Genomic DNA, 10,220 nt, shown 5'->3' on the forward strand with positions numbered 1-10,220 from the left:
AAATTACCGCGTTAGACGTACTTAGTTGACTATTTTTTCGCATATTTCAAGTTGTACGCAAGTGGAAAAATCATTCATATTTTTTTTATAGTAGTAGGTACTTCTTACCAATACCGTAGTAACTATTTAGTAGGTACCTACACTATTACATGGTAGTACTATGACGCTACATAGGTATCTTACATACAGTTTGCTCATCGGAATTACCTAACTTGCACCAAACAATATTCCAACACTGAACTTGAACCAGTAAGAACAACATTGTTTATTGTGGCAGTAAATAAAGGTGTTATCCATCACTTACGACAACTGGCAAACTCGCACCTCTAAACGCTGGCAAAACAACGGTCTGTTTGTATTGATGAGCTGACAAAAACGCTACTGTTCTATGAAATAATACGCAATTTATCCGTCCACGTGTGTATTAAGTAGATACAGCTACACCCACTAAGATTAGATGACCAGTCAATATAATATAAATTTTATTGTAGCAATAACCAATGTTAGACAACCCTAAAACCTACGGGCTGAATTTTTTATCAAAGCAAGGGCAAGTTTTATCTCTGAAAAATTATTATTATCGAGAATGAAATTAGTCATACCAGGTTTAAGGATTTAAATTCTGATTCATGTGAATATTATCTCTTTAAGAATGCAGAAAATTATGCGTGGGAGAAGATGCAATAAATTATTTTGCCAAAGAAACATTACTCAGCTAAGTAAGTGGATATTCAGCTGGTGAAAATTGCGCTCGAATGTCACTGCCAAGAGCAGCATGGTGACCGACAAACTGGTATGGCAACTGAAGAAAAACGTGTTGCCTGGATCGTTCCGTAAAAGCAAACATATATAGGTAATATCGCGATTAAATGCTTAGTCAAAAGTATATTATGTTATGTACCTAAGTAATAAATGGGTCATCCTTTTAGAGATCAATAGTTTAATGTTTAGCAGATGTGATAGTTTATATTACCTATCTTAGAATATGATTATCATCAGATTCTGATAGTTTCAAGATCACAGGATTACCTACCTACAGGAACATCAAACCGTGAATTAGCCATCTGCGCAACATCATAATCTACAAGTAGGTATGTTCAAGATACTCAATAACATACCAAAACTATTGTCATGTATTAAAGGATTAATCATCATTTCAGTAACAAATGTTATCCTACAATACAGGTGGTGGTTCAAAAACGACCTTCCGATCAAATACATTAACAGCCTATTAGGCTATCACAAAGGCCATCTGCACAGCAATTTTATCATGTGACTGACTTACATTAAAAATGGGTTGAATTAATGTAACCTGCAATACAAAATTTTAATGGCATCATTTATTGTCATTCTCGTCTTGTCACCATGCACTGTTATTAGCAGCACCATTTCGTGTCACCCTGAAATTGAGATTATGTACTATGTTTACATAGCGTAACGTGGTCCCATCCCATTCATTTTACGAAATGTTCCTGAAAATCTTCTTACATTTCATAAGTCGGTTTGATAGACATGTGAGTAACATTAGTAAGATTCCGTTCTATGTAAAAGTTCATCAGCCTACACGGACTGCCTTGCTTAGGTAGTAGGATAGCTATGTAGGAAGAAGTCTTATAGGACCACACGCTTTACACGCGCTTTTTCCATTCAAGCGACAAAACTTGTAAAGTATTAATTTTACTCTTTTGGTCAAGAATGTCAGTGGCTGAATTTAGAAGAATAAAATATCAGGATTTTCCTAATTGTTGCTTAATGAATACCCATTTGTTATCATTTCGTTCTTTCCTAACCCACGGTAAACTACCGCACATAAAAATCAACTCAGGTTTTTAAATTGATCAAGGTTGCTGGAGGTGTCCTGTCCAGGCTGTCACAGCCGGGGTGCGCCCGCGGGTAATCAAGTAAGTGCCACGTGGTGGTACAGACGTAATACTTAGTTAATAACAATACATGTAGGGGACAGCACAACAAGCTAGATACCTACTGTGGCATCTCATGGAGATGTAATAGGAACTATTTTACAAAAAGTGAATGATCTAATGTCATCCTAATATTTGATGGATCATGCAGATAGTATGTTAGGTATGTACCTAGCCGAAAAAGAAAAAAGTCCTAAATAACAATTCCATTAAACGTCTTCTTGCAACTTCACCAGATGTTCTTTTGGCAACTACCTAGTTGATTAGCTACCTACCTAATCAACAATTTACCCTGAGTGTCTGATCGTTGTTTATAAAGCTTTATATCACCTAATATATCACCTATGACGTGCAGGTTGATGTATTGTGGTTTTCCTGGATATTGGATGATCTGCAACGATTAAATTACGCATGTTATACTTATGCATCCGATACATACCACGTCCTAATCCAGTAAGAACAGTTTTTAAGGGTGTATATTATGTTTTAATTACAGAATCTTACTTCAGACCTAGACAGGAAGATTTTTTCAGACTCAATATCAGTAGATACTTATAACTAGTAACTGCAATTCTTTAATGGACTGCACTACTTACTTACTTTATTTTACTTTGTAGTACTTACCAGCTCAGTCAATCGATTTTTTCTTTCAAGTTAAAACCATGTTTAGTATTGTGCCAATGTTTTATCGGTCACTTTGAACGATACGAGTTAGATTGCTTCTCTCGCCCGCTCGTAGTAGAATAAACTTTGATGATGATTTCAAAGATAAATGGCTAAGTAAGTTAGGTATTTTAGTTTCGGAGAATTTCTCAATGCAAGCCTTTAGTACATAGTTCGTTAAACTTAAAAGGAACATAGGAACAGAAATAACTAGCAGTCTCATTTCTTTCTTTATTATCACGCTAGTTTGTGGCATTGAATGGTAAACAAATAGCATGGCCACGTGTTGGTGTTCGGCAAAATGCGTGAGTAAGCGGGATGTACTCCTTTATAGTGAATCACTGTTCTGAAATACAGGAAATTCTGAGTTATTTGCCTCAACTTTATTTACTGTTGATATCCCAAAATATGAGCACGTCCGTAATGTTTATATGAAATACTTTTAAACGTCAAAAGTAAATTTAACCACGGCTATCATTCATAAAACAACCTTGATTTAACGCAGACAGACTTCATTTTGCATATCTTCTATGAATCTTAACACAAACAGGAGTTAGTTAGATAAAGAAATAAAGTCTACAGTTGTTTAATGTTTTTATTTTTTATCAGCGGAAAATAACATTTTGTAGCACTTTCGTACCCAGTTATTGCTGCTTAAAGAAACTCAAATCCAACGTAAATTCAAAATACTAATGAATTTCTACTTGTTCTTAACTATTGTTCTACTAATTTATGTGACCAGCTCATACCTTACTTTTGTTAATTATTTAACACAAATTAAAATCCTATCTTGTCTGTCACTATCTTCAGGCATGGTAACTAAGTGACAACGTAAATTGCACTTAATAATCCATAATAATAACAATCTTACGGTAATAATGGTGTAAATCCATGTTGTTTCATTAAATAAATCGCAACTAAGCTTGCCTAGCTCTGTATTATTATTCAAGTTAAATTCAAAGACGTATCTAATTCATAATTTCAACTGCACTTCATAAGTACATATAGGTACATTTTCTTATCAATACTTAGCTTAGGTATACGAGTTTAACAAATAGTGCACTGAAAAAAATACTACTACTCGTACTACTTATTATCAAATTCTTTACCGTAAATTAAAGGTCAAGATTCACTAATTCAAGACAAAATATAAAAACTAAAATCTTTTCTTAAAGTAACTTTCTAATTAACTGCGAATATATTTTTAGTAATAATTTACAGATACATAATTATCTAAACTTTTGTTATATCAAAAAACATTGTTTAAAAACTAATCTGCGAGATTATTTATAAACTGATCGCAATAATTCAGCTTTCATTTTCAGAGCTTTCAGTGGGTCCTAAGTCTATCTTATACTTACTATTTTTGTTATATCGGATGTCTGTTTAAATATGTTAATGTAATTTATTTAGTTATTTCAATATTTTATATTTTTTTTTATTCTTAGTAACACTTATAAGATGCCATGATATCTTCCAGCAAGCGAGCAACTTACTGAGAAGATAAACAAAAATAAAACAATAAAATTATGATGAGGCAATTAAGGTAAATCCATACAAACTATTTAACTGCCGACTAAACTAAGTCAACAAACAGCTGCCATCCTCGCAGATAAAGAACAGTTCTTAAAGTAAAAAAAGTGCGGTTGCTTATCTTTTTACTCACCTCGTTAAGCAGGTTTTTATAACACAATAAACATTGCTTCCTCACAAAAAAGTGTTTATGTTCACTTCACAGTTACAACACATAAATATAAATAATTTAAATTCACTTTAGAGACACTTTTAAGTGAAAGTTCATTGATGTTCACGGGAATGTTAGACTGGTTGCGGAGGTAGTCGTGTGCGAAAACCGCTACAATTCGCGAGGAGTGTCACGGCGTGCGTCCGAGCGCGCGATCCGTCGCCCATAGCCGGGGAAGCCTCCGCTGCTCTTTATAAATAGGTATAACAAGCGCCCTTACTCACTCACTACCATGGAATAAGTTTTAATTACACCAATTTCATTCTAGTTATGACAAGATTGCTGCCAGTTCCAGGCCGTCTGGCCATGCTTCAGGCGCCGAAACTGAAATCTAATGTTTAGTTTGAAGAACGTTTATTTTTAGTTGATCCTGTTATTTACTTTGGAACAAATCTACTGTATCTCATCTAGTATTTCATCCGATACAAACACCCAACAACTTTGATAACTAGTCGATCGTGTGAGTGAACACGGCAGCATAATTTTATTTAGAAATATCTTTAGGTTTAGGGTCTCACTAATAAACCTTACAACTTTTCCCTATAATTCCCTAAACCCAGACTGAAATTGTACTTAGTATGGCTATTAGATAACAAAGGCATACATACTTAAATTAATAGATTAAATATACTCGTATACATTAGGTACTCCTGCGCAGTAGCAGAGCAGCTTGCAGTTCTTTGTATCCCGTTGCTTGACCCTCCACGGAATTCGAACCCGCGACTATGGTAACTTAATTTACGATGATTAACTGGTCCTAGTTTTTTTTCACTTGATTCATTTAATTAACAAATAACCGATTGTAGAAATAAATAAGTTACTTACCTACATGTTATTAACGTTGCATCGTAGTATGACTTACTATCATGTTTCAAGAACGTGCTAGTGATTCAAATGGGCATGCTAACGTTTGAATAGAATTAAAAGTTTTGTCATTTGTTTTTAGCTTATCTTTTTATTATTTTTTGAATAGGTAAAGTAAATCTTCAATTTTTATATGCATCCATTTTTTTACCAGCCACATTCCCTAGTGGTTCGCGCAACTACCTATTATTCCAGAGGTCGTTTCGACGAAACAATTAATTTTGTGTGAACATCTTAAGTAACCGAGACAGTACTTATTAATATTCTGTGCCGAGACCAACAATTTATTATTACTAGGTACAAAGAAATCTTTTAAAATGCATAGTTTTCGTAGTCTCGTAGCACATGGGCACTCTACGTAAATTTTTACGTGCTACGATCTAGGAAAACCGGGAAAATCACGGTGAATTTTACTTTCAATTTGATCAAGGAAAGATGTTGAAGATATCTAATACGTACGAGATTCCAACGTAGTAGATAAATACAGTTTAAGTTAAAATTCAAATTGCTACGAAAATAAGTATCAATCTTATGCTCAGTTTTCAGTTTTCATTTCAAGTGTGATTTTTTTTAAAACTACTAGGTACTTCTGTATTTTTGTGTCATCAAACAACGTTATCCGAAGTTTGAAGCCAACGGCGTTTGGGGGCGTCCATAAATTACGTGAGGCTTTTAGGGGGGGGAGGGGGTCAACGAAAACCTCACTAAATCTCACGTAGGGGAGAGGGGGGGTCTCGGAAAATATCACGTAATTTTTCCCGCAAGAAATAGAGTAAAATTGCCAGAAAACTGGGTTATTGAAGTAAAAAAATGATTTTTTTTTATGATGATAATGACAATTTATTCTAAACCGTCTCATGAAATTAAACTAAAAATGCCTCCATCTGCATTTGTGAACACTAAAGATGCAGAATACAGTGTGTCCGGGCTTGTAGTGATAAAACTTTAATGGCGTAATCTATGGACAATTTTATCGATGAAAATACTTCAAATTTGGGGCTTGACCCATTTGTCGCAAAATTACGAGGATTTAAGTTTTTAAAGTTTTTAATTTTTAGTTTTCACCTCTTCCTTCAATAACAAGTGAAAACGTGGGTAACTTAACATTAATAAGCGAATATTTGATATCATGCGATAGTCAATAAAATTATCTATTAGTAGAAGTAGAAAACGGATACAAGTTTCATACATTTTATGAAAGTAAGAATGGATTGAATTAGAAAGACATGATTTTTTTCACTTTTTTTCCAGTTATTTTCCAACACAAGAAAAACCAGGTCATTAAAGTATGTTTTATTTGCATTGTATTATTAGTATTTGAGCTATTCTACAAAATGTAAATTTATTAGTCTACGTCTATTAGTTTTGACGTAATTGTTGAACAAAGATACCCCTTCCCAGCCGGTTCCATAGCGCGTCGGAATAGGTTGTGTGATTCTTTCAGGCAGTGCATTTTCGCATGTTAGCAGCACTATGGAACCGGCTGGGAAGGGGTATATTTGTTCAACAATTACGTCGAAACTAATAGACGTAGACTAATAAATTTACATTCGTTTTGTAGAATAGCTTAAATACCAATAATACAATGCAAATAAAACATACTTTAACGACCTGGTTTTTCTTGTGTTGGAAAATAACTGAAAAAGAAGTGAAAAAAATCATGTCTTTTTCTAATTCAATCCATTCTTACTTCCATAAAATGTATAAAACTTGTGTCCGTTTTCTACCTCTACTAATAGATAATTTTATTGACTATCGCATGATATGAAATATTCGCTTATTAATGTTAAGTTACCCACGTTTTCACTTGTTTTTGAAGGAAGAGGTGAAAACTAAAAATTAAAAACTTAAATCCTCGTAATTTTGCGACAAATGGGTCAAGCCCCTTTGAAGTATTTTCATCGATAAAATTGTCCATAGATTACGCCATTAAAGTTTGATCACTACAAGCCCGGACACACTGTATATGTCGAAATTAAGAAAATTCGAAATTAAAAAAAAACGTCATCGGCATCGCTTTGAGAGATTTTGGATGGTGCTGGTTGGTTACAGTAGGCGCTGGAACGGTAGGGGAAGTAGACTGATATCCTCCTACGGAAGGTTGACTTTAACTTTGACTTTGACTTTGTAGCCTAAAACCAAACATCTAATATTAGAATTCAATGATTTCCATTGTTTTCCATAGAACATTAGGAAGTTAATCAAATTAATGATTATTGATTAAATATTAACAAATTAATCCTGATTAGGATTACTTTTTTAATCATGATTATTTTAATCAAATTAATTAATTTATTAAAAAATTAATTGATTTGTGCCAACACTGGTGTCCACCCTACCAAAATAGGTACCTATAAATTTTGCTAGCTCTTTAGAAGCTTTGTCTCTGTTCCGTTTCTTTACTCATGTGCTTTTAGTACATTTTTTAACTATTAGTTTACATTTTATTAATATTTAACCATTTGTAGCAAAATTTTACAATTAGTTATTTTAACTATGAATCAAAAAACTGGTCCTAGGTTGAAGCAATTGCTTGTCTTACTAAACGAGAAGGTTGACTTTAACTTTGACTTTGACTTTGTAGCCTAAAACCAAACATCTAATATTAGAATTCAATGATTTCCATTGTTTTCCATAGAACATTAGGAAGTTAATCAAATTAATGATTATTGATTAATGATTAACAAATTAATCCTGATTATGATTACTTTTTTAATCATGATTATTTTAATAAAATTAATTAATTCATTAAAAAAATAATTGATTTGTGCCAACACTGGTGTCCACCCTACCAAAATAGGTACCTATAAATTTTGCTAGCTCTTTAGAAGCTTTGTCTTTGTTCCGTTTCTTTACTCATGTGCTTTTAGTACATTTTTTAACTATTCGTTTACATTTTATTAATATTTAACCATTAGTAGCAAAATTTTACAATTAGTTATTTTAACTATGAATCAAAAAACTGGTCCTAGGTTGAAGCAATTGCTTGTCTTACTAAACGACGGGAAGTTACGGAACCCTGCACTGCGCGTGGCACCACGACACTGGGTTATTGATTTTTTCATATAAATCTAATAGAATCGAAGCATCATCGAACATTGCAAAATAGGCATTTTATTAAATATCACGTGAGATTAGGGGGGTGGGGGAGGGGGTCAGGAAAAATCTCACCAAATCTCACCAAGGGGGGCGGGGGGGTTGAAAAATGGGCAAAATTGTCTCACGTAATTTATGGACGCCCCCTTTGGGAGTAGCTTGGTAGTGAACCGCGCTACGAAAGCTAGCGGTTGGGGGTTCGAGGCGCAAACCTTACAACCCGTTGTTTTATATAACTAATTCCATATTTATTTTCAATGTTATTATCTGAATAGTCACCATTGTGTAGCTACTGTTTCGAATAGGATTAAAATTGAAACGATTTTAATATTTCAATAATTGTTTCGAATTAGGTACTAGATCCTCGTACTTTTAGGTGCGTATGGTATCATAATGTACTAAACTCGTCCTGGAGGTTTTAGGTAACAACAAAGTCATTTAATAAATTATTCATCTAGCTCACTTAATAAGAATAATTGATGTCAAATGATCGCACAATGCCAATAAACAGAGCAGAATTAATTAAGACTTATGAACGACTTTTAAATTAGTTGCAAGATCATTTCACTCGCATGCCTTTATGGTGAAGTCAATGATCCAGTCCAACTGCTGGTAACTGGAAATTAATTAATTATCAACAGTTTTGTTATAGCTATCAAAATGTAACAAGAGTAAATTAACACTCAATTATCAATGCTGTACCTACCTAACTAAAAAGTTCTTTTCCAAGTTTTCTCGTGAAAGTTTCCTATTACTACTTGCATTTAACATTATTTAATATTTTTTTTCATATTTAAAATCCATCAAGCATTTCAATTTGTTTAAGGACTTGTAAAATTTACTTTAAGGTAAGTAGATACACCTACGAATACCCTATTACAAACTTCCTAGAAATCCTAATCTAGGTTTATAACAACGAATCAATTAGCGGTCATGATTACAACATTCCACATTGACATTAGCATGACGAAATCGGTTCTCCAAAACGTATTACTTACTTAACTATACATAAGTAATTGTTAAGTCCATGTAGGGTTGGAGGTGTCAAGACAAAAAAGGGTTCGGCAAACAGAAGTTTCGAGACATTGCGTTATGGACTTCATTGGCAGTAGGCACGAGATGCAGGCGGTCGCAACCGACACGAACTGGATTCAGATGATGACCGCTGAGGCATGATGTGCCGAGCTGACGGGTAATGCACTTCTATTAACCCCAGCGGACATGTTAACTACTTTGGTAGGACTCTGTTTGGGCAGGGTAAATTTACCCGGCCTAGTTCGATTACAACCTCGCCTTAGTACCATTTACCCCTGGTTCCGCCCTCATATTAAACGGTGCATAATGTAACGGAACAGGATCGGAATGAGGCCCTGAAGCACTTTGCGAGTGAAAGAAGGTAAATTGTTTATTTTTCCCTCATTTGTGTAGGTAAACACAACGATGTAACTGCAATGTTTATCTTTGGAATGGTAAGTTTACATAATCTAATATTAAAATCACATTTCGATCGATTCACATGGCGATGAGCACAGTAAGTCAAAGATACGGAAAATTGAGAATACGTTAAACATAGATAATTTTTATTTTAATACACAACAGACGTAAGGAAGCTATATTTTATTTATTTATTTATTTAAACTTTAATGCCAAAATAAATTTGTACATAAGGCGAACTTAATGCACTAACTAAAGCATTCTCGACCGGTTTACCTTTGGGTTGAGCAGAAAAGAAATTTGTTTGGCGGTACTTCTAGTGCAAAGAGAAACAAAAACAAATATGCTACATACATATAGGTACATAAATAATATATAAAATCCTACTTATATTATAAAGGTGAAAGTTTGTGTGGATGTTTGTTACTCTTTCACGCAAAAACTACTGAACGGATTTGGTTGAAACTTTATAGTATTATTATTTGTAACCCAGATTAACA

The 10,220-nt window shown here is 33.7% G+C and overlaps 1 protein-coding gene across 2 annotated transcripts in view; it reads right to left on the bottom strand.

Annotated features, from left to right (window-relative positions):
• The window catches only part of LOC114363605 (sodium potassium chloride cotransporter), a 32,619-nt gene extending 28,136 nt beyond the window's left edge, over nt 1-4,483 (bottom strand). For both annotated transcript variants that reach the window (XM_028319389.1, XM_028319380.1), the window contains exon 1: nt 4,249-4,483. The gene's annotated coding sequence lies outside the window, so the exon portion shown is untranslated. The remainder of the gene's footprint in view (nt 1-4,248) is intronic.
• Between the last annotated feature and the right edge of the window lie 5,737 nt (nt 4,484-10,220).

Source organism: Ostrinia furnacalis, unplaced genomic scaffold, assembly GCF_004193835.3.
Source record: "Ostrinia furnacalis isolate ACB-3 unplaced genomic scaffold, ASM419383v2 OfSCF0398, whole genome shotgun sequence".
Lineage (NCBI taxonomy): Eukaryota > Metazoa > Arthropoda > Insecta > Lepidoptera > Crambidae > Ostrinia > Ostrinia furnacalis.